Source organism: Triturus cristatus, chromosome 2_1 (genome assembly GCF_964204655.1).
Source record: "Triturus cristatus chromosome 2_1, aTriCri1.1, whole genome shotgun sequence".
In the NCBI taxonomy this organism is placed as follows: domain Eukaryota; kingdom Metazoa; phylum Chordata; class Amphibia; order Caudata; family Salamandridae; genus Triturus; species Triturus cristatus.
Genome location: NC_140581.1, coordinates 347714399 through 347738315, shown reverse-complemented (window position 1 = coordinate 347738315; position 23917 = coordinate 347714399). Strand labels below are relative to the sequence as shown.

General features: G+C 46.8%; 1 pseudogene; it reads right to left on the bottom strand.

The window, feature by feature from the left end:
- Window positions 1-8715: 8715 nt before the first annotated feature.
- On the bottom strand, window positions 8716-9005 carry LOC146864179 (large ribosomal subunit protein eL37-like; annotated as a pseudogene).
- Window positions 9006-23917: the final 14912 nt, after the last annotated feature.

The following is a 23917-nucleotide window of genomic DNA, read 5'->3' as shown; positions in this document are numbered from 1 at the left end:
CGACAGTATACCAAGCTATCTCCAAGTTGCATATAATCTCTGAGTCGATTCATCAGGACGAAGGAAATTGGTCCTTTTCGGAGTGGTTTTGGGGACTACTGTCCAAATGGGGTTGGAAAGCATTGACATTCCTTGGAATAGTTTTGACCATTATTTTCTCTTGTTGCCTTTGTATGCACTGTGGTCCCGCCATCTGTGACCTATCTGCATCCCTAAACCCAAATCACCAAGAACAGAAAACATAAGAATGATGTTACAGCAAGAGCTCGATGACCTCATGGCCATCGACATTGACTCAGATTAACATGAGTCTATCTTGCCTGAGTTCTGGCAAAAGGAGGGTCTGAGGAACTTCGATTTTTGATCGTGATCGTATCGACCCGCCATTTTGTGCTCCGCTGCCATTTTGTGTTGCCATCACTCAGGCAGCACGGTGAACAAAGTCTATTCTGCTTTTTCTGCAGCTTCGTGTCGAAATAACCCTTCTGCCTTTATTTGCAAAGCTGGTGTTAGGACTGGCCGAGTACACTAATCCCTGTCTGGTTTTTCTAATCCCCGTCTCAACTATCTGTTGGTTCACACTGTTCTTTTCTGACTTTATCTGATCGTCTGGCCTTCACTATCCTCTGCTAGCATTCTCTCGTTTCACAGCTGTCCTCCAACACACACAAACGTATCTCGCCACCTGCAAGTTAGTTACGAATCCGTTAATGAATTAGTTTAAGGGAGGGGTGACAAACATAGTTGGAGGAGAGGTTTCTTCGAGTCATCTGACACTTTGTTTTCAAACCTTTCCTATTGGTTCTGTCCTGTTTTTCAACTTTTCTTATTGGCTCTTTCTTGTATATTCTGGGTGTGTATTTGGTTAATGTAGATGTTACCTATATGGTATAAAAGATTGTGCGCCACGGAGTGAAGTGGCAGTCTCGTAAGAACCTACCTTGTGTACTTCTGGGATAACTGTACTAGCTGCAGCTAATAAATCTGATCTTCTAACGCCTAACAGAGTGTCCCGTGTCTCTGTGAAGCTGAGCAGGAGAACCCAGGAGATTAAGGCGTACCCTGCGCCGCCAGGCCCAAAAGGTTCTGGTTCTTCACCAGTTACTATTGAATGTCTGACACAACAGTTCTCATGCCACCTATTTAGTTCCCCAGGCTTTTGCCCACATCAAAGGTTAGATCTATCATAACTACTCCATAATGTAGATTGTATTAATGCTCAATCCACCAACTTTGTACGGTGCATTTCACTTGCATCCAACATGGGTGTATGCACTGTGGCTGCCTCAACAGTAAAAAAGACGGAGTTCCCACTGACTGAATGGTATTTTTTGATCAAGAGAAGTCACCAATTTTCAGACCTTGCTTTTTAAAATAAAACTGTTGGGGAGAATAATACAGTTTCTTACTTTTCCACTCAGGATTATTGTAATTAATGCCTTCATTAATAAGTATTACAATGTATTTTATCTGGAGTTATGTAAGAGACCACAACCAGACTCCAGCATATTCAGATTGCTACAGTATGGTTTATCTTCGACTTGAAAAGATTTCATTCACGGTCATACTTAGAATACCTTTGGCTACCAGTTGATAAGTGTTTCATCTTTAAAGCACTTTGCCTGATTCATAGATTTTACCACTGTTCTCAGCAATTTAAACTATCATTAACAAATTATAACCCAGACCAAGACTCCATCTGACTTCGATGTAATGGTAGACACCCAATGTGATAGCTCCTCATAGGGTGGGAGATTTAAGTGAGGGGTGTGGGGATGGAGAGAGACGAAGCTTTAAAGTGACATGAGGGAAGAGAGGAAGGATAATGACTGCTAGATATAATGAGGCCTGGAAAGTGTATTTTTGTATTGTGTTTCCCTCTACCCTTCCTCTGCCCTCTCCCATGCCCCCACCCCACAGAAAATGTAGTAGGTTGATATAAATGAAACACAGTGTCGTATGGCTTGTACTGCTCAGGTAAAACTGTGCGTTTGTTAGACAACCTAAACATTAGGATTGTGCCAGACTGATTCTGTGCACACCATCAGGATATGTTGGCCTGTAGTCCTGCTGGCCCACAGTGCACCATCTGCACTCCTAACCTTATAGAGTAACAAATGTGTGTGCAACCTCAGAACATGACAACTCTGATCCCCCAAGGAAATTGTGGTAAGAGATCTAATATGCTTTCATTTGCACTCTCATGAATACAAAAAGAAATACACAAGAAATACTCATAAATAAGTTTTAGTATTTATTGAAGCATTAGGATTCCTGTATAAAATATGTGTGCTGTGCTAATCAGTAGTACCAGGAGAATGAAACAGAGTAGCGTAATTATCATTATGAGAATAGTGAAAAAGATGAACGATTCTACCATTGTGCTAAAGCAGTAAACATATGCTGGCTCCTACCTAACCCTCCCAAACCTAGTCTGGCCTAGGGTGGGTGATCTGCAAAATCCCTGCCGGGTGGTCTAACTCCCCATTACCTGCAGGCAAGCGTCATCAGGATGTCCATCTTGGTGTGGAGCTGGACATCCCTCATGTTGGTAAACAGGAATCAACTGAGCCTGCACTCCGGCCTGCAGTGACCTTGCAGTGTCAGCTGAGTGCTCCTCTGCTCTAAACAGGGAAGTAGTCTTGTATAAATAATAAAGCGCACCGTAGTGACCATGTAGAAACCCCAGTCAGGCCGCTATTGTGTATTCTAGTTTAATAGCTTTGTCACTTACTGGCATTTGCGATGTGAACTTTATCCCTCGTATTGAATGTTCAAGGTGTCGTGATAGTGTGCCTACGATAGGAAACTGTAAGCAATGCCTATTCAGAGAATGTTATCCTGCATCATCACACACGCAAATGTATGTCAAAAGTTATTGTGTTTAAAAGAAAAGGCATCTTAAGAAACATGAACAAGTAAATGTTGGTGTTTCTTATCTAGGCCTATCCTGACCATGTGATACTCACTCCATTGACGTCAGTAAAAGCTATCTCTAGACAAATGTTAAAATAAAAGGGCCATTAAATATAAAAGATCCACTAAAATCTACGAAAGCATCACACTTCTTTAATAGCAAAGAGCATAGAGAAAGTCACTTAAAAAAATGTAAAAATATAAAAGCTATGTGTAAAACTAATTTTCAAAATCAATTTAACATATTTAAAAATAATATGGTCCCTCGACTCGAAACTGCCATATTGTTTGGGAGCTCCAAGAGGTAGACAAAACATTGCTGTTTCCAGCAACTGCAGACGATGTTACCGGAGGCACCCATCGTATCAGATCCATAGAGCAAATATGTTCCCATCCATCCGCTCCAGCAGCCCCCGAAGGAGGAGCAGCGAGCCCGAGATCCGCAGAAGCAGAGCCAAGATCCAGATCAGTAGGAGCAGAAGCATCCCAGGAGGGCTAGTAGAAGGCGTTCAGGAGCAGCAGCAAGTGCAAAGGAGGACAGCACAAGTAGGCGTTTATGGGCTCATCAGTAGGTCAATGTACAGAGAGCACACCAGTTCCATTCCTCGTCATTTGTCCACGGCACACTCGAAAGTGCACAGAAGACAGCAGAATACTGGCTGCACGCAGTGTAGCCACCAGCCACAGCCAGTGCAGGTATGAGCGGTGAGGCTGGTTGGTGGGGGGGGATTTAGATATATGATGACGAGGGAAAATAATTATTTATTGCCACATGGGAAGAAAGGACATGAGCTAGTGTTAATTTAGTGCACAACTCCCACAGTGCTAGACATGTTAAAACGGGGTGCACAAGTTCCCCAAAATGTAGTGGGAAATTAGCATGGAGTAGTAACTATATCTCAGAAGAAGTCCTTGCAACTAAAAGATCAAACATCTTCCTTTGCAGATGTTAAGGCCACATCCTTCTGGAACAATGAGGTTTCATGCTACTCAAAGCATCAAAGAGAACGTTTAAAGTTTTATTTATGGCCAAAGCTTCACATCCCTAACTGTGCTGGCAGGTGGAAACAGTTCTTGGGTACATCAAGTCACGATTGCAGAAACTGTCACCAAATAGGCTATTCCCAGTCTCATGACACAGCCTTGATCGTTCGACATCAAATAACTCTAGTTTGAGAGTAATCTGAAAGCTAGATGGATCACAGCAGCTAGAGGCCTCTTCCTATAGCAGGATACATTTGCCATGGATGCATTGCATACACCATGAAGCTGAACTTTCCTACACATAAGGAATGCCCTAAAGTATTCTTGCAGTCTGCCCAGCTAAGAAAAACGCCTTTCCTGCAGTGGTATCTAAAAGGTAAGATTCATGACTCATGGACATATCCTTCTCCTAGCACTTCTGCCTACCTGATGGAGTTGTAAATAGTATTGGAAGTGAAATGTAGAAATTGTCAGAGAAATAAACCCATGGATTATCCAATCTGCTGAAGGTATTTCTGCAAAAGTAAATAGTAGTTTCTCCAACTTCTCTATGTGCAACATAGCGTATGTTGCGTCCTTTCTTGCCATGATGGTTTGCTGTTTTGTTAAGTTATAAGGTAAAAATAGGCTAGCGGCATTAAGGTGTCACCATGTGCCGGATGTGTCTCAAGAGTCCAGCTCAGTAACATGATCGATTTAAGCTATGACTGCCCATTTTGTAACAAGTGCCGCAGCAACTTACATGTTGTAACAAGCACATGACAGTCTGTCTGATGCCTATTGTAGATGACACTATGTGACCCAGAGAGTATATCCTGGTGGACAGTGTGGTCATACCATTATCAACTACTAATAGAGCCCTGTCTAAATTTGCCCTGTCAATTTGGCACAGTCTCTCAGCAGCCTCCTGCTGGGATCTTTCCGTATTTCATTGTATATTGCATACTAGAAGCCATTTTGACGTGGTTTTAGAGGACCTAATAGAAAGTCCTGTAGTCGCATGTTCTCAGAAAGAAGGGAAAAGTGTTGTTTCACCTGGGTGGATGTTAAGGGTCTTAGTCAATCAAGGCACAACTTCCCAACACTGTAAGTTGTTACTACCCCGAGTGTTGTGTCTGCCCGTGACATAGGTCGGCCCTGGTGATGTTAAAATCTTTGATGTCACTCAGGAAACATGCATGACATCCTTTAGTATCTAACAGCCACACTTACCATCTCCCCTGATTGGTCCCTAAAGATTGAATGAACTGTTGCGAAGCACTGGGTCTAATATTTTCTCCATGTAGTTTGTGAACCAATGCCAGTTCTCAAAGCGTGCAAATGTGGCAATATTTGGTTATTTAAATCTTTTATCTTAGCCAGGCGAAGACATGATGTCTGATGCACAGTTTTGTTCTGGAAAATCAATTGACGTGGTATCAGGCATGCTCTAAATAATGCTTTGTTCCCCTGAACCTGCCAAAAGTCAAACCCTTGTGTGGACAGTTGGAAAATAAAAGATTCTGAATATATCAGTTTTGTATCAGTGAGCATTTGTTTTTTTGTGTTGGTGATGGAGTGAGCCTGTAATAATAAGACCCTGGGTCAGCTGGATTGTGACCAGAGAAATATGCAAACCTCTATGCAAATGTTTGTGAGCTTCCCCATGGTGGTGTAGGGCAGTGTTCACCATTGTGTGTAAAAAAATACTGACCGTAGAGCACTTTGTTTATGCAAGACGCGATTACCATAATGTTGAAAACAGAACATTCCATCATAACTATTCGTACCATCTTACATATTATCAGAGTTAAATACAGTGGAATACTCTAAGTCTTCTAGCGTTTCATGCACTGTATCAGTGCCCAATTGTCAGAGATAGTACCAGGGGTGATAATATCATTTAAAGAAATGCAGAATACATATAGTTCAGTCAGACCAAACATATCATACGATACCCTATCACAAACAGTTGCATCAGGAACTGCAAGAGAAGAAATGTTCACCAGGGAAACGTTTTTTGGCAGTTTGTGTGATGAAGAACGGGGTGTTAAAACCAAGTTCACAAATTGTACAGCAGAGTATTCTGGGAGATAGTGCCCATTCAGAAGCAGCAAAACCAATCCAAAAGATGAGGAAAAGTAATGAAATTGTAATCCAAAGGTACAACCAAGGAGGAACAAAGTAGTCTTCTTCAGCCAAAAATGAAATTCTCTGAGCCTCAGAGAGGTGGAGGTGGCTCGGATGAATCTGAAGAGAAGTCATCAAAGTTGCCAAAGTAGAACTTGGAGTTGACTCAAATTGTGGTACATTAAAGTAGACACCTTCCACGTCCAGTTTCCGAATAGAAATCTGTGCTTCTGTACACGTAGTTTGTATTGTAGTTTTTGATACAGGAGGTAGAAGAAATTCTTCATTGCTAGTTATCCCCTGCCGAGAAGTATAAGCGTTCTCGCTGATCAAAGCTTCCAATGAGAACTCCTGTATGGTGATGAGAGGAGACTACTCAGAAGCCCATGTGGTGTACTGTGCAGAACCAGCCAAATAATGCAGTTTGATGAGATCTATCGACACAATTCTCTTTTTAAAATGGTCTAAACATGGTATGGTTTTCACGATGAGTACGAGCATAACGAATTAAGGATAAATGTGTTGTGTTTTCCCATCACTCAATTTTATTCTTCGGCGTGCCAGTGAATGCCTCTTTCTTTAACAGGGGTCTATAGGGACTGTATTTTCTAGATGTGCACACACATTTTTTTATATTACATACAGCTTTTTTCTCACTTATACTTTGGGAGTTGGTTTTTGTTTCCTTTTGGGAAAGTGCTGATGATGAGAAAGTGAACATATTAGCGAGTACCTGCCTACTGCTCCCTGGATGTTGCTCACGTGAGGTACTTCCCACACACATCACATTTTTATTTGTGTCTGAACAATTGTCAGTATCATCCTGGGACCTGTGCTAACTTTTCTAAAGATACACATGGGGGTCTATGAATAGATATCAAAGTCCTCCTTACTGAAAGAGAAAAATATGGGGTACCCTTGAAACGCTTGATGTTCATGTGTAATGTGCAACAAGGGCTTTTTTGTTCATAGCCCTTTAAGATGGCCCAAATTCCTTCTTGTCCACAATATTCTACCGCACCAGGTCCCCAATTGTTGGAATCCAACCAGGAGTTGCTGGTGCTTCTTTCACTTCTCCAGTGGTGGTGCGTTTACTTGTAAGTTGCTCTGCGGTTCCCGGAAGCTGTTCAACAGCCAAACGTTCATGTCAAAGGGTGTTTCTTTAACCACTGTGCTTGGACTGTTGAGGTCAGGTACCCACATCTTAACCTCAAACAGGATCTCATAGGCAGATTGTTGAGGACTCTATGGACCCCATATAGTTGATGAGCCTCGCATTCTACCTGTTAAGGACTGCTTTAAATCTTGGTTCATCCTTTCAACTACCATGTTTCCCTGGGGATGGTAGGGGGTTAGTAATACAGCACAGTCACACCCAATATTCCCATGGTGTCTTTGTAAGCCGTCAAGGCGAACTCTGTACCTTGGCTTAAATGGAATCTGCCAACTACGTATGTACTGATAAAGACTGGCAGATCTTTATTTAATATTTTGGGTGTCAGCCAATTGCTGTGGCCAGACCCATAGGAATTGAAAGCAGGAATCCACTGCAACCATGATCTATTTGTAAGCGCTATCTGATTGCAAAGGGACGCACTGATCCAGATAAAATCCAGATTAAAAAACAAGCAAATGCCTTGTTTGATATTAATAAAGGTGTCTGTGGTGGGCATGCTATGGTGAAACCCTTCATCTGCTGGCAGATGTAGCATTTAGGGATAAAGTCCCTGGTCTGTTTGTATAGACCTGGCCACCAATTGTGTTGCTGCAATAGAGAAATTGTAGCTGCCACAAATGTGTGTGCAGATGCTAGGCCCTTATATGCTGCTAACATTAAACCTAACCTGCGATCTGGATTTGGTACTATTATATCCCATACTGTGGGAATACGAGCAAATAGTATGTTCTGCCCACCTAAATGTTAGGAGTACTTTGCTGAAAAGCCTTTCAGCATGGGGGTGTCATCATGTGCAGTGTTGACAGCTGTCATAAAGTCTCTATCTACCCTCATACCGGAACAATAAATTGCAGCGAGAGCAGCAGTTTGCACTGTTGCGTTTGCGGTTTCGGCAGCCATGGAATTCCCTGCAATGTGTTTTCCTATAAATTGATGATTCAAGGTATGAATCACATGAGTCTGTGGCAAGCATTATTTCAGCTTAGCCACCTGTCCCTAAAGTGCCTTGTGCTTTATAATGTACTCTTTGAAATCTCTGAGTCCATTCTGGCTCCAGTCTCTAAGAAATGTGTCGCAAGGCTTTTGCCTTCACTTGACAGCTCATCCTCCTAGAATAGGTGGGTTATTTTTTTATAATTCAATTTGTAGCCCATGTGAGCAAATCCAAGAACTATGCAGTCAGCTCAAGTGAGTAGAAAGGTCATCATCAATCAAATATGTGTCGTTGTCATAGGACAATGCCTGGTCGTCAAATTCTTGCAGAAGTTCCGTGACCCATGCTGAGAACAGCACAGGGCTATTCCTATATGTAGGAAGCTGGCTCTCTATATAGTGTAATAAAATGAACTACACTGCACAGAGAATCCAATGGATCCCCAATAGGTGTGCAGAAGTAAAAGTAGGCCTGAGCAGAGTTTGCGGAGTTTCACACTGTGGAATTCCGGAGAGTTACCGGACAACGCCGCAATATTCAGCAGAGTTCCACGAAAGGGCAGAGTGTAACACCATATTTTGTTTTTACAAAATATTTATGAGGAACTGGATGCTGCAGCTCCTGCCCTCTTCTGTTTTGGTGTTGTGTCCTCACGGAGTCCATTCCTGAATCTACAGTAGACAACCTTCAAGTGTCTCATATAGCCGGTACCTGTGGTGTTGTGTCTCTTAGCCTTCACACTCCAGTTCTACTTTCTCTTGCACTTACGGGATATCTGTACTTGTCACAGGTGCATTTCTGGTGATGGTACGCCTTTGCTCCACAACGACACAGTGTGTGTGTCTTGTTTTAGCATTAACCAAATGACTATGTTCCTTTCGTCATCTTGTCGTAATGGCAGACAAAATAGAGCATAACGCCAGATAACTGATTGCCCACAATGCCCACAGTATTTACAGACTGAATGTAGTCATACATAGAGCAAACATAGAAGTATCGTGTGCAGACCAGTTTATGTCTCGCCCCAGTCCAGTCCCTACCCTAAACACCTTGACTGCCCCTACTCACTGCCAACTCCTGTGGTTCGGAACCACTCATTCCACACATGAGACCCCTGTGCCAGCCGCGCTGCCATAGCTCCTGTGGGGATCCTGGAAGTTCAAGTCCAAGAACAGCAGGAGTAGCCGCTTCCCTCCCAGAGAGCCTGTGTCATCCATGGTGCCTGAATGGGAGGCACTGGACAGTGGGTGCGAGTCTGCCAGACTCAAGCCCCCAATAAGGGTGTCACAACACAAACACTGAGAACCTCGCGCTGAGCAGGCAAAGTGGGCACTGAAAGGCAGCTTCATGAGGTAGTGCATGCTATAGGCACTGCCGAAAGCGGGCACAGGGGCACAGCTGGACAAACACTGCTTCCGACCATAGAGAGGGTGTCATGAACAGAGCGTCTCCTAAGAAACACATAAGGAGAGAAGGACCCCAGCGACCATGGAGGTATTGGTCAGCTAGAAAATCTTAAGTGTTCTTTGTTTTGGATTAATTGCAGTCAGAAAATTTCCAACGTCCTAATATTATGAAACCTCCTGACATTCACTTGGTTACAGTTGTTACAGGTGAAGGCACAATGTAATTAATTGGTATATGTCTACACAATTCAATACTTTTTTCACACTTGGACTTTTACTCAAGGGGAGTCCCAGGGCTCTGGCACAGCAGGCAGTTCTGGGTTACCTGGATTGGAGGTGCTGGAGGTCCTGGGATACAGAATTTGTTCTTCACCAGTGGAGTTCAGCTACAGGTATGGTGAAGGCAGTCTGTCATTCTTGGGGCTGTCATGCCAAAGTTGCTGCTTTCATGCAGTCAACGCTACCAGAAAGCGGGTACAGACCCACAGAATCGGTCACAGGTACTGTGAGGATCCCTCTGGCTGATGGATGCGTTGATGGGGTTGGTTACCGGATCAGTGACCAACAAGCTATGACTGCTGCAACTTTTAGTTAATGAGGTGAATCGCATCAACATGGTCCGTGCCAGTCTTTACCTCATGGCAGTATTTACAAGCGGCGTACCACTAGTCTAAAGGGAGGACCCAGGCAATTGGTGAAGGCTTGCAGGACTCCGGGGTGGCAGACCACAGATGTTGAACCTTTTTGCAGTTTGCAAGGTTTGGCGCCGGTTTCTTCTGCAGCAGGACTCAGTTCATGGATCAGTGGCACATCTTTAGAAGGGTGTTGCCTGCGATCCTGCCCTCTTTCCACTGCGATTGTGCCCAAAGCATGGAAACATGCCAACGTGCTACCTCTACTTAAAAAACCTTTGCTCGATCCGGCTAAGCCCAAGAATTATCGGCCCATCTCACTACTCCTGTGGATGGCTAAGATTATGGAGGCACATGTTAACTCACTCCTCTCAGTCTTCTTGACCGAGAATGACATACTGGACTCCTCCCAGAATGGTTTTCGACCTGGTCTGCTCTCTTGGCTGTGACAGAGCATCTTTGGTCTGTGTTAGACGCTGGCCAGACGTCGGTGCTGATCCTGCTGGATCTTAGCACCGCGTTTAACACGGTGTCTCATGCCATTTTGTTACAACGTTTGGAGGAGGCGGGGATTGTCAGATCGGCCCTAAAGTGGTTCTCTTCATTTCTTAGTGAGAGGTCCTTTAGGGTCGCTGTCCCCCCTTTTCCTCAGGCTTCCATTCCATGAAACAAGGTGTCCCACAGGGTTCCTCCCTCAGTCCCCTGTTATTCAATCTTTATGTCCAACCGCTGGCCGAAGTGGCGAGAAACCGAGGACTGACCATGGTCTCCTACGCTGACAACACTCAGCTGGTGGTAGCTCTTTCTAGCGACACCAAAAGGGACGCCCTAAAATTTTGAGGTGGTGGTCGCTGAATGGATGACAACTAACTGCCTCCAGCTAAACGCCAGTAAATCTGAGGTGTTGTTGGTAGGAAAGGACCATGGACTTTGGAGTGATCTTTGGTGGCCAGAAAATTTGGGGAGTGCCCCCTCCCCTCCCCCAGCAAGCTGTCAAAAATCTTGGGGTCTGGTTAGGTTCTTCGCTCAGCTATCAAGTTCAAACAAAAAAGGTAGCAGGAACATGCTTTGGGCTCTTGCGGGGGCTTAGACCCCTATTGGGGTTTTTTGACCCTCCAACGCGCCAAATTATTATCCAGGCAGCCATAATGTCCAGACTGGATTATGCCTGCTCCCTGTATTTGGGGGCAAATAAGACCGAGATTGCACGGCTACAACGGGTCCAGAATGCAGCGGCCAGACTGCTGATTGGCTTGCGCAGGTCCTCTCCAGTGTCACCTACAATTCACCAGCTTCATTGGTTGCCGGTGGCCAGGAGAATAGAATTTAAGGCCCTTTGTATTACTTTTAAGGCCCTAAAGTTCAACACTACTGGTATTCTGTCTAACATGGTCACCCCCTATGTTCCCACACGACAGCGTCGGTCACTTGGACAGCACTTGGTGAGGGTCCCCAGGTTCCAGAGACTGCGGGCAGGAGGCCGTTCCTTTCGTAGTAGGGCTGCCTTCCTTTGGAACTCATTGCCCACTCACATTCGAAAATATACTAATTACTTGATGTTTAGGAAGGCCTTAAAAACCCACCTCTTTCCCACCATGTAGTTTCTGTCTCCTTTTTTTGCGTTAGTTGCCTTGCTGACAGCGCCGGGATGCCCCTTTGCTTGGACAGCTGGTGCGATATATAAATGGCAGTAACATAACATAACATAACATCTTCTTCCTTTGTCTTCTTTAGGTCCGTGGAATCTGAAGTCAAGGTCTCAGGGAGCCACCTAAATACTAAAGTTAGGTAGTAGCCAATGAGCTGCTTACCCGTAGAGTGACTACATCCTCTATATGCTTACCCCATGTGGGGGGTGGGGGCTGGTCATATCCCTGACCATGATAGGCTATTTTCCCCATCTTCAAGATGCTGGAAAGTGAAAAGTGAGATTGACCTCACCTGCCCCGTCTTAGGGGTGGTGTAGGCTGAAGGTGGGCACACCTCCCAGTTTCAATAGTTTTCCCACCTTTACTACTGCAGAAAGTGGAGCAGGAAAGGGGGTTAGGCCTCTACCACTATCTGGAGGTTCCTGGGTTGGAATTCAAAGGAGGCATGGCCTTTGAAGGTTCCCACCCAGGAAGGCCATCCTGTCCTGGAGGAAGTGTGCAACACCTCCGCCTAAAGCAGGCTTTGTCTCTGTCCTCTCGAGAGCATGGGCTCTCACCCCATAAAGTCAGAAATATGTCTAGTGGTAGCAGACTGATGCAAAGCAGTCAGGAACCTTGGTAGGTTTTCAGGGGACCCTCCAAAATGGTCTCCTGTGTGAATTAATTAATAAATCTATCACTGGCATCAGTGAGGATTTATTAAGACAAGATGTTTGGTACCAAACACCTTAGAAATCAGTGAAGCGATCATGGAGCTGGGAAACCCGAGTTGACGAGTATCCAGCCCATATACTCTTTATGGCTTCCCTGTTCACTTACACAATCACAGATGGACTGGATATTGTTGGGGCAATCATCATGCCTAAAGGCCAACACACAGAATATAGTGCACTCTGCCTTAGGGCTGAAGGACTAAAGTAGGAGTGGCTTACCTTTATCATATGCAGTGAACAGGAGGCTTGGCACACAGGGATGTGTGTCATGTGGTACCTTTGGATTTTCCTGCACCAAGACACGCAGCCTACAGTGGCAGGGTGCATAGCCTGGGTGAGGGGGCGCTAGGGTGGCACAATCAGTGTTGCAGCCCCAGAGGACCCTCCCCAGTACCCTTGCTCCAGGACCCAGGGTTACCATTTGCTAGAGACTAATGGGGGTAACTGAAGTTGTGCCAATCATGGTTCCGTTTTGGGGAAAGAGATCTAGCACTGGGAACCTGGCCAACAGGGATCCAGTGCACTTACAGTTTGAATTCACATCAGGCAGAAAGTAGGCCCTAACCATGCAAAGAGAGGCACTTTCCTACATGATGCCCCCGCCAAGCGAAAGAGGATGAAACTAACTTTTCCCTAGAGAGACTTTATCGTCTAAGTGGAAGAACGTGTAAAGGCCATCTGCGTTGGCATGGTCAGACCCTGGTCATACTCTACTGTAAAGTCCATTCCCTGTAGACATTTAGACCACCTTAAGAGTTTGGAGTTTTCTCCTTTTATCTACATGAGCCATCTGAGGGGGTCTGTGGTTGGTTTGGACAATGAAGTGAGAACCACACAGGTATGGTCTCAACATCCCACAGCAAATTCTTCTCTCTCTATGGCACTCCAACAATGCTCTCTGGGGAGAAGCCTTCTGCTTATGAAAGCAACAGGTTTGTTGTGGCCATCATCATTGTTCTGGGATAGGACCACTCCTCGTCTGCACTATGAACTACTTGGAGTAGTCTGGAGCTTTTAGAATCGGTGCTAGACACATTGCTTCTTTCAAACCTTTTAACAGCTCACTGTGCAGTTTAACTTTTTGGGCATTTTCTTAGAGGTCAATTCTGTGAGGGTGTCCACAATGGACCCATATCCCTGTACAAACCTCCTGTAGTACTCAGTCAAGCCAAGGAATGCCCTGACTTGGACTGGGTGGTTGGTGCTTACCAATCCAGAATGGTGTACATTTTGGGCTGTAGTGGCTGAACGTGGCCTTCACCGATAAGCTGACCCAATGATACCACCTAGCCCTGCCCTATCTGGTACTTACTTACCTTGATAGTGAGGCCAGCTCTCTGCAGAACCTGAATAAACTTTTAGAGGTGGTTCAGGTGATACTGCCAGGTGGAGCTAAAGACAGCAATACTGTCAAGATAGGCTGCACTGTAGGCCTCAAATCCAGCAAGAACGTTGTTCACCAACCTCTGAAAGGTGGCAGGAGTATTCTTCAAAGCAAAGGCATCACAGTAAAGGGGAAGTGAAAATGTAGATTTTTATTTGGAACCAGGGCTCAGTCCTATCTGCCAGAAGCCCGATATGAGATCAAAGATACTCAGATATGTGGCTGCCTCTAATCTATCATAAAGCTCATCAGCTCTTAGGACTGGATGTGCATCTGTTTTTGTGACTGCATTGAGGCCCCTATAGTCCACACAAAATCTTACTTCTTTCTTTCCACCCTTGGAAAGAGGTTTGGGGACTAACACAACTGGGCTGGCCCAGGGGCTGTCTGAGGGGTTGATGACACCCAACTTCAGCAAGTTGCTTACCTCAGCTTTGATGCTTTCTTTGAAATTGTCAGACTGCCTGTATATTTTGTTCTTGATGGGTAGGCTGTCACTAGTGTCCACGTCATGTGTTCACCAGTTATTCTGACCATAGGTCAAGGAAACGAGCTCGGCAAACTGGTTGAGGACTTGCATGCAATTAGTCTGCTGTTGGGCAGTGAGGGTGCCTGAAAATACCCCTCCATAAACTGACCCATCCTTAGGGTTGTGAGAAAGGAGATCAGGGAGTGGCTCACTCTCTGCCTCCTTGTCCTCATCTGCGACCATCTGTATGGCCACTTCAGCCCCATCATTGTAGGGTTTCAGGTGGTTTACATGTATAACTCTCTTGGGGTTTCTACATGTGCCAAGGTACCTAAGTAGGTGCCCTCGGATTTTGTGTCAAGGCTAGGGTAAGGCCCCCTTCATTTGACCTGGGGGGCTCTAGGTGCCTCAGGTTCCCCAACCCACACCTTCTGCCGGGTTGGAAAGCCGCCATGGCAGCCATTTGGTCATACCAGAGCATCTGGAGCTCCTGGCTGGCCTCAAGGTTTGTGATTGCTTTTTTCATTTACTCAGCCATCCTAAAAAGAAGGCCAAGTACATAAACCACGTCTTGTTTTGGTTCCTGGAGGGTCTCTCCCATCCTTCCTTGACAAGACAGAGGGGTCCCTTTCAAGGTGTCCCAAAAAAGTACAAATGGGACACACTTTACTCCCTTTTATGGCACCTCTCTGTAAGCAAAACGCAGGCAAGGTAGTAGAACATCCCATCTCCTCCAGAGGTTTTCAGGGAGTCCACCAATAATGCCTTTTATGGTCTTCTTAAATCTTTCAACAAGCCCATTCTTTGTGGGTGGTATGGTGCAGTGAACATGTAGTTCACCCCACACTCAGCTCACATGTTTTTCAAGTATGCAGAAATGAGGTTTGTACCTCCGTCTGATACTACCTCCTTAGGAAAGCCAACACTAGTAAAAATACAAAGGAGGGCCTTGGCCACTGCAGATGCTGTGGTGGCCCTATGGGAATGGCTTCAGGGTTCCTGGTGGCAAGATCTGCTATCACCAGAATAAATGTATTCCCTGATGCTGTTGGAGAGTGAAGGGGACCAACAATGCCATCCCTCCCTTTTTGAAGGGTACCCCAACCACTGGAAGTGGACTTAAGGGGGCCTTCAGGTGGCTACCCGCCTTGTTACTAGCGTGATAGGTGGCACAAGAGTTGGAAAACTCCTTCACTTTCTGGAACATTCCTGGCCCGTAGAAATGTTTTACTAACCAACTCCAGGTTTTGGTCTGGCCAAGATGCCCAGCTAGAGGAATGTCATGGGTCATTGTTAGGAAAAACTCTCTAAACCTCTGAGGTACTACCACTCTCCTAGTGGCACCACTTTGGGGTCTCTTTGGCTCAGTGTATAAGAGTACCTCCTCCCAATTGGTCCTGTGGGAACCACTGACACTTCCCTTTTCCTGATCAGCAGCTTGCTGTCTCAAGCTTTCAAGAGAGGGACAGGTTTTTTGTCCCCCTGGTCCTATGAGCTCTGTGTGTAAGGCCCAAGCGCCTGGGGTTCATTTCCCGCCGGGCCTGACAAGTATTCTCCCTAAGAAGAGGGGACTTCATCTGGTGTCTGTTTTGAAGCTGGTTCCCCAAGTCTTCCTTCCGTTTTTCTTGGAAGATTGGTCCAGCATTTCAGGCTCCAACACTTCATTTTCAACTCCGGTTTTGCTTTGTGCCCTTGTTCTTACACACGCACAGTCGGGTATTCCTAGCATCACTGCATGGGTTGTCTTCTCTACCTCAGCCCATGCTGAGTACTCCACATCATGTTCAAGCAGACACTGTACAGGTATAGCAGAAGATGCCAGTACCCTTTTGAGGCTCCTAACTCCTCCCCAATCTGATGTCACCAAGGCCATTGGATGTTCCTTAGCTTAATTATCAGGGTTGAGGACTGTATAGGTCTGTCTTAGGAGATATTTGCCTGGGCACACCAGTGGCTCAGCCACCATGGTGATGCTGGCACCAGTATCCTTGAGGGCTTCCACCCTAATCCCATTAATATTTGGCTCTTGTCTATAATGCTCCAGGTTACTGGGCCAGACAGCCAGGGTATCTATAGCCATCCCTCCCTCTGACACTAGAGTTGCCTCTGTGAGCACCATGACCTGGGCAGGGCTCACCTGTGATCCCATCTGGAGACTCACAACTGCATTTGCTGCAGGTGGAATAGAGGCATTCTTTTTATTTTTCCAGCTATGATCTCCATTTCAGTGTCCAATTGTCTTGCAATCAAAACACCAAGCCTTCTTGGTATCACAGTTTTCAACCTGGTACCCACCGTAGGGCTGTCATGAGTTTGGGGCCTACCCTCAAGAGCACGTTCTTGGGGGCCTAAAGAAGACTCATTTAAAAAAAATATATCTTTTTGGTCACGATCTTCCCCTTGAGGGTTCTTTTTGGCTTCTTTCTTTTGGTCACCCCCACCAGTGATAGTTTTGATCAGCCTTGTTTTGACCCAGTGGTTTGCCCTCATCCCCAACTCTAAAGGAGAAAGTAGACCTAGGTCCACCAGATGCTGATGTAACTTCTCAGTGTAACAATTACGCAAAAGATGTTTCTTCATAATTAATTTGTAAAGCCCTACAAAGTCATTCACATTGTTACCTGTTAACCAACCACCTAGTTTTTTTACTGCAAAGTCAACAAATTCCACCCAGAACTGACTCTGGGTTTTTTGAGTCTCCCTGAATCTTAGTCCAAAGCCCTCAATCAAGGTACCCTTCATTAGGGCATAAGACTTAGCATCTTTTTCAGGCAATGTCACAAGACTTTCCCTGCATTTTCCTAAGAAGAGTTCCCCCAAGAGAGGAGCCTAATTTCTTCTGGCTTCTTTTCTAGCTAAACAGGCTCTCTCAAATGCAGTGAACCATTTGGTGATGTCAACACCATCTATGTATTTAGGAACAATCCCTTTGGGAAGTTTAAAATCATAAAAACCTTCACACTCCCAATTTATTTGTATGCTGCCACCGCAGATAGGTCCTAGGCCAATCTCTTTCTTTTTTCTTTCTATTTCCAGAAGCTGAGCTTCTCAGTTTAGTTTCCTGGTCAATCTTTCTTGCATAAGGTCCTCATCTGTACTTGAGGGGACTGACTACAGTCCATCCTCAACATCATCTTCGTTTGTATTCTCTTCATCCTCTGACTGGTCTACCAGTTCCAGGTGATCTCTCTCAAACTGAGCTATCAGTTGTCTTTTTTTTTAGGACTTTTGCCCGGTTTGATTCCATAGCCCTTACAGAAGGCCCTCAATAAGGCATGGCTCAGGTCCATGTATGGGGTCAGGTTCAGCTCCTGAAGCTGGCTATCAGAATCAGGCATTTTTTTAATTATAATCTGGACCTTTTTAATGAAGTTTAAATAAAAAACTACATAGTCAATACTTTGCACTAACTAAAGTATATATTTTACAAATTTCTAAAGAGTTTGTTTCGGGGACTTAACCAGTTTCTTTTCGAAATTTTGAAAATTAGTCCAATCAAAAAGTGTGACTAGCTAATGACAATTTTTAGATTTACTCATGTGATCAAATATTGAAACAGTGGTTCCAGCAAATTCAAAGTTGTCTATCCCACCGCTGAACCACAAAATTTAGGAATCTGGCTCTCTGTATAGGGGCCGATTCCGATGGCCGGTCGGACAGCTGTCCGTAGCCTTACCGTGCGACCGACACGTACCCGGAGCCGGTCCGTCCTGTAGAGCAAGTATGATGCGCATAACTGCCAAAAACACGACCGACACGTAGGCTGTGAATCAAGCCCCATTCTCCGTCCGAGCCGTAATTCCTAAAGAGGAACCGAGTCGCCCGGAAGCAGTATCCATAGCAGTTTCCGGCATGCGTACTTCCTACGTGCCGGACTGGTCATCACGTACGGCACGTCACAGCATCCAGAAAACAAGCATATCAGCTACGATTCGCGCCACAAATCAATACACGGCTACGAGACGGACCAGCTTGCAGCGGGTACGAGACGGAGCAACAAGCAGCGTGTACGACACAAACACATCATGAATCCCATCACGCAGGTCATACCAGTACTCTACATCTATGACCGGATCAGGGACCGATGCTGACGGCGCAGACGGTAAGTCAGACACCTACAACACCAACAAACAACATGTACACGCAAAATGGCACACACACACAGGGGATCCACATCCTGGCCAACAACAGCCGACCATAGGGGTTGCATGGCCAGCACCACTAACACCCCCACCCATAGGGGGCCTGTTGCCCATCACGATTCCCACCTCCACCCATAGGGACTATGTGGCCCATCACCCCTGCCACCCACACCCATAGTGCTTATGTTGCCCATCACCCCTGCCACCCCCACTCACAGGGCTTATGTTGCCCATCACCCCTGCCACCGCCACTCACACGGCTTATGTTGCCCATCACCCCTGCCACCCCCACTCACAGGGCTTATGTTGCCCATCACCCCTGCCACCCCCACTCATAGGGGACCTGTTGCCCATCACCCCTGCCAGCCCCACTCACAGGGGACCTGTTGCCCATCACCCCTGCCACCCCCACACACAGGGCTTATGTTGCCCATCACCCCTGCCACCCACACCCATAGGGGACCTGTTGCCCATCACCCCTGCCACCCCCACTCACAGGGGACCTGTTGCCCATCACCCCTGCCACCCCCACCCATAGGGGACCTGTTGCCCATCACCCCTGCCAACCCCACTCACAGGGGACTTGTTGGCCATCACCCCTGCCACCCCCACTCACAGGGCTTATGTTGCCCATCACCCCTGCCACCCACACCCATAGGGGACCTGTTGCCCATTACCCCTGCCACCCCCACTCATAGGGGACCTGTTGCCCATCACTACTGCCACCCCCACCCATAGGGACTATGTTGCCCATCACCCCTGCCACACACACCAATAGGATGGGTGATGCGCAACACATCCAGCATACACAAACATCATGTATGTCCGCAAAATACATTCCCCATGACATCATGACAACAGTGTGTAGTCTGTGACAAATGCCCACAACAGTGATTATGGCTACGAGCATACAATGTAAGTAACAGCACATGTGTGACCAACACATGAGTGTGACATACACAAGGCAAGCATCACCATAGCACTGTGGCAATGTAAAAAGAACATCCCCTCACTGTGTAGAGCAGAAGTTAAGTGGGGGCTCACAAAATGCAGCAGATGTGGAGCATTGTGGTGATGGGGACCAAACCCCCCTCATCACAGTGACCAAAAGATAAGTGTCATCATGGTCAAAGCTGCAAATAACAAACAGCATGTATGATCCCTGCTCCCAACACATCAAACACTTCTGGGGCAAACTAGTGGTTGTATCCCATACACACAGAGATGTGGTGAGGCTAACAGTTCTGTGAAAACATAACACTCTCGGCCATGTGCAGACAAGCACCACACATGGGGGCTTACAATGCACACAGCGTACAATGACACAACAGCAGAAGTGAGCATCACCAAGCATGCACACATCTCGAAAATAGACACACCAATCAAAACAACATGTGTAGACTGTAGGTGTAAGCTCACAAACTCACATTCCATGCCAGCAATGGCACCCAACAACCAGGATGAATGTGCACAATGATGTGAAATGACTCACAGGGACAGCATGCAAAATCACAGAAACAGCATCCAGACCGAGGCCCACAACAGCAATATCAATGCACTGGTGCAGATGCACAAACAGGCAAACTCACACTGCACATCGGACACAATATGTGTGTGTGTGTGTCACAGTATCCCCAGGCAACTACACAACACATGAGGGGGGCTGAACCACAGTGACACAGATGTGTACACAGTGCCATACAAAAGTAAACCATCATTTGGACACCCTCAGTGGGCAATCAGGTGTTGGGAGATGAGAGGAAGCACAACAGACACATGTGACACAAGCTGGAATGAACACCAACTAATACAGCAAGAGACTGACACACAACACCACTACCCCCAGGGACCAGACAGTGGGGTGACACAAGCATGCATGACACCTCCACTGTGATGACAAAGGCAGATGTCGTACAAACTGGGAAACCCAGACATGTGCCCTGTGCCACAAACGTACATCACACATACACAAACACAAATCACTCAGCATGTTCCCTCATCCATGGACAAACGGGAGCTAGGGGACCATCCATGCAAACATTCACATCAGTCCACCCTCAACACCACACACCTGAACTGCAACAATGTGTATCTCTGAAGTCCACATGGACAGGTGACATTACACATGCACCCATGACAAACACAGGAATGTTGGCAGGAACTAAGGTGCACACACACATCACACAAGGACTGTTTACAACACTGGGGAATGACAGACACACTGCACAGTATGCGGTACATGGCCATGACCTCAAAGGTCATGTAACCTTCAGAATCCCTGCCACAGTCCCAGGACTATGCAGATGCCAAGGAGAAACACAAGGCACACATGCTGACACCTGCCAGCATCGCAGACGTGAACCTGACAAGTGGGAGCAGTCACACACACATACAAATGTCTCAATCACTGAAAACTACCACCTAGGGACAACTACATGATATTGCAAACAAACAACTGCCTTGAGGAACCCTGACTGCGTCCCATCTGTGTCTGACAACACCATCACCACTCAGAACTGACAAATCCCAATGATGATACACCAATTAACAGTAGTGTGTCATGCACCCACACATCTGGTAGCCCATTGGAAAAGTAGTGGGATGAACCCAGTACCACTCAGCAAGCATCAACAACAGAAACATATCAAGGAAACACTGTCTGTGTATGAACAGGGATGTGGACACACACACATGCACATACAACACACACCATGGGCCCAGGCTATGTCACTGGACAACACACTAACTTGAGGGGACACAACTCCTGTGAGAGCCCAGCTGTGCCAAACATATTCACTGCAAGTTCCACTCATGTCTGCAGAACACTTGGTCAGTCAGCCATCAGTTACCACACAATTAAGGCTCTGGTCACAACAGCCTGGGTACGGGAGTCTCCCCTAAGTCATCTGCACATACCCAAAACATATGTCTAGTAAGTTGCACAGAGGACCCAGTTGCTCCTATTACAATGATGCCCACACCTGTAGGGCCAGTATTGATGAGCACGAAGTATGTGGAAGTGACAATTTGGACAATGGGAAGCACATCATATGTGCATGGGTGCAAGCCACAGATGTGACCATGCCAAGGAACTGCTCACAGAGAGATGTACACAAATAGTTGATCCAGACACACCCAGGTAGCTGCAAAGGATGACATGGATACCCACCAGAAAAGGATACATATCTCATGGACCACAGGGAGTACCTCACATCAACACATCATTATGCAACATTGTAAACCAAGCATTACAGGTGCAAGGGCATGTAAAACAACATCAACATGATGTACAGCTAAATCAAGTTCACAGGGACAAAGAAAAAAGCTTTATTCAGCATATGAAAAGTGAAACGTCTGTTCCAACAAAAGGCCAAGGGCCAGTCCATGTCCAAATGGCAAGTAGTGAACTAGAGTGACAAATTCAGTATATGAAATTCTAAACGTCTGTGCAACCAAAAGGCCAATGGCCAGTCCATGTCAAAATGCCAAGGAGTGAACTAGAGTGACAACTGTCACACCTTGCTTGCCTGCACTGCTAAGGACCGGGGTCATCCCCTTGGAGGGGCATACATGGGGGCAGGCCAGGCACTGCAGGGACAGGATCAGGGCGCAGCAGAAGGAGGCAGTGAAGAGGTGGGGGATGCAGGTGAGACACTTGCAACTGCAGTGGAGATGACTGAAGTGGTGGGTGCTGTCACAACTGTGGGGCACAAGTCAGATGGGGTGGGTGCCGGCACAACTCCAGTGGGCAGGTCAGATGGAGTGGATTGGCTCACCACTGCAGTGCCCAAGTCAGACGGGTGGTCGTGGACTCCAAAGCAGTGCCTACATCCATGGGAGCAGAATGGGGGACAGGTGAGGTCGGCAGGGTAGGGGGGACACGGTCCCCACATCAGTGGCACCAACTGTCTGACCAGGTGTGGAGGAGCAAATGCTTGGGGGGGATGGCCTTAGCATTTTGGAGATGGTGTATCTGTGTGTGGGTGAACCCGAGGCAGGGAGTGGTGGGGGAACCTCTGGAGTGGTGGCCTGGGGGATGGAGGACGGAGACTTTGCCTTGGAGCTGCGTGGTGGCGGGGTGTCTTGCTCTTCTTGCACCGGGGGGACTGTGGGTGGGCGTCTCGGTCTGACTGCGCCTGGGGGAGGGTGTCCGGGTGTGAGGGGCACTCCCTTCTATGTGTGGGGACTTAATCTTCCCCTTGTAATCAGGATCTGCTGGGTCGGTGGGGAAGAGGCCAAGGTCACAGAAGAGAGCTTCTGGGGGGATGGGTTGCAGGTGAGGCAAGGGAAGGGGGCTGGGAGGGAGAGGTCTCAGAGGACTGTGGAGTGGTTGTGGATGACTGTGTGTGTGTCAGCAAACCAGCCCCTGTGAGTGTGGAATCAGTCCCCTGCGCTTGCTTGTGTGCATGTCTAGACCTTGGTTTGGGGGTTTCTGTGCTTGGGAAAGGTAGGGTACTAGGAATCGTGGGTGGTGCAGGGGTAGGAGGTGTGCGCGACTGTTGGAGGAGGGACACTGCTGCCATCAGGGAGGAGGCCACAGACTGGTTGGTCCTCTGTAGGGCATACATGCCTGAGGAAATGCCCTCCATGAATTACACCAGTTGTGTCAACAGACCTATGTGTGCATGGAGGACCTTCAGCATCGACGTCTGCCCTACATGGATCACAAATCATACGCACGGGTCGGTCATGAACCGTGCAATGCGTACGCATTGTCACCCGTGTTGGACCTCATTGGATTCAATGACAAAGCGTACGCAGGTCTCGGTCATGAACCGTGCAATGCGTACACATTGTCACCCACGTCGGACCTCATTGGATTCAATGACAAAGCGTACGCAGGGCTCGGTCATGAACCGTGCAATGCGTACGCATTGTCACCCGCGTCAGACCTAATTGGATTCAATGACAAAGCGTACACAGGGCTCGGTCATGAACCATGCAATGCGTACGCATTGTCACCCGCGTCGGACCTCATTGGATACAATGACAAAGCGTACACACGGCTCGGTCATGAACCGTGCAATGCTTACACATTGTCACCATGGCATGTAAGGCTGCATTCCCTGGGTGTTTGAGGGGGCCACAGCTGTTTTTTTGTCTGGCACTTTGTGCAGCCACTCCCAGGCTGTTATCTTGTACATGGGGGCAGAGTCCTTTGTGTCTTGTGCACATTACCACTGTGATGTGCAATTGGACAGTAATGGGCATGAGTGAAGGCCACAGTGTCAGGTTGGATATGTTTAAGACATGTCACATACACCCTAAGTCCTGGGGGTGATGACATGTACATCGCAGTGAGACCTGTAGCCCCAATACTGATGTGCACCCACAGTCTGTGTGCATGTTGTGTCTCAGATGTATCTGATCACATGTTACCAATGGGTGACAGTCTCCACATC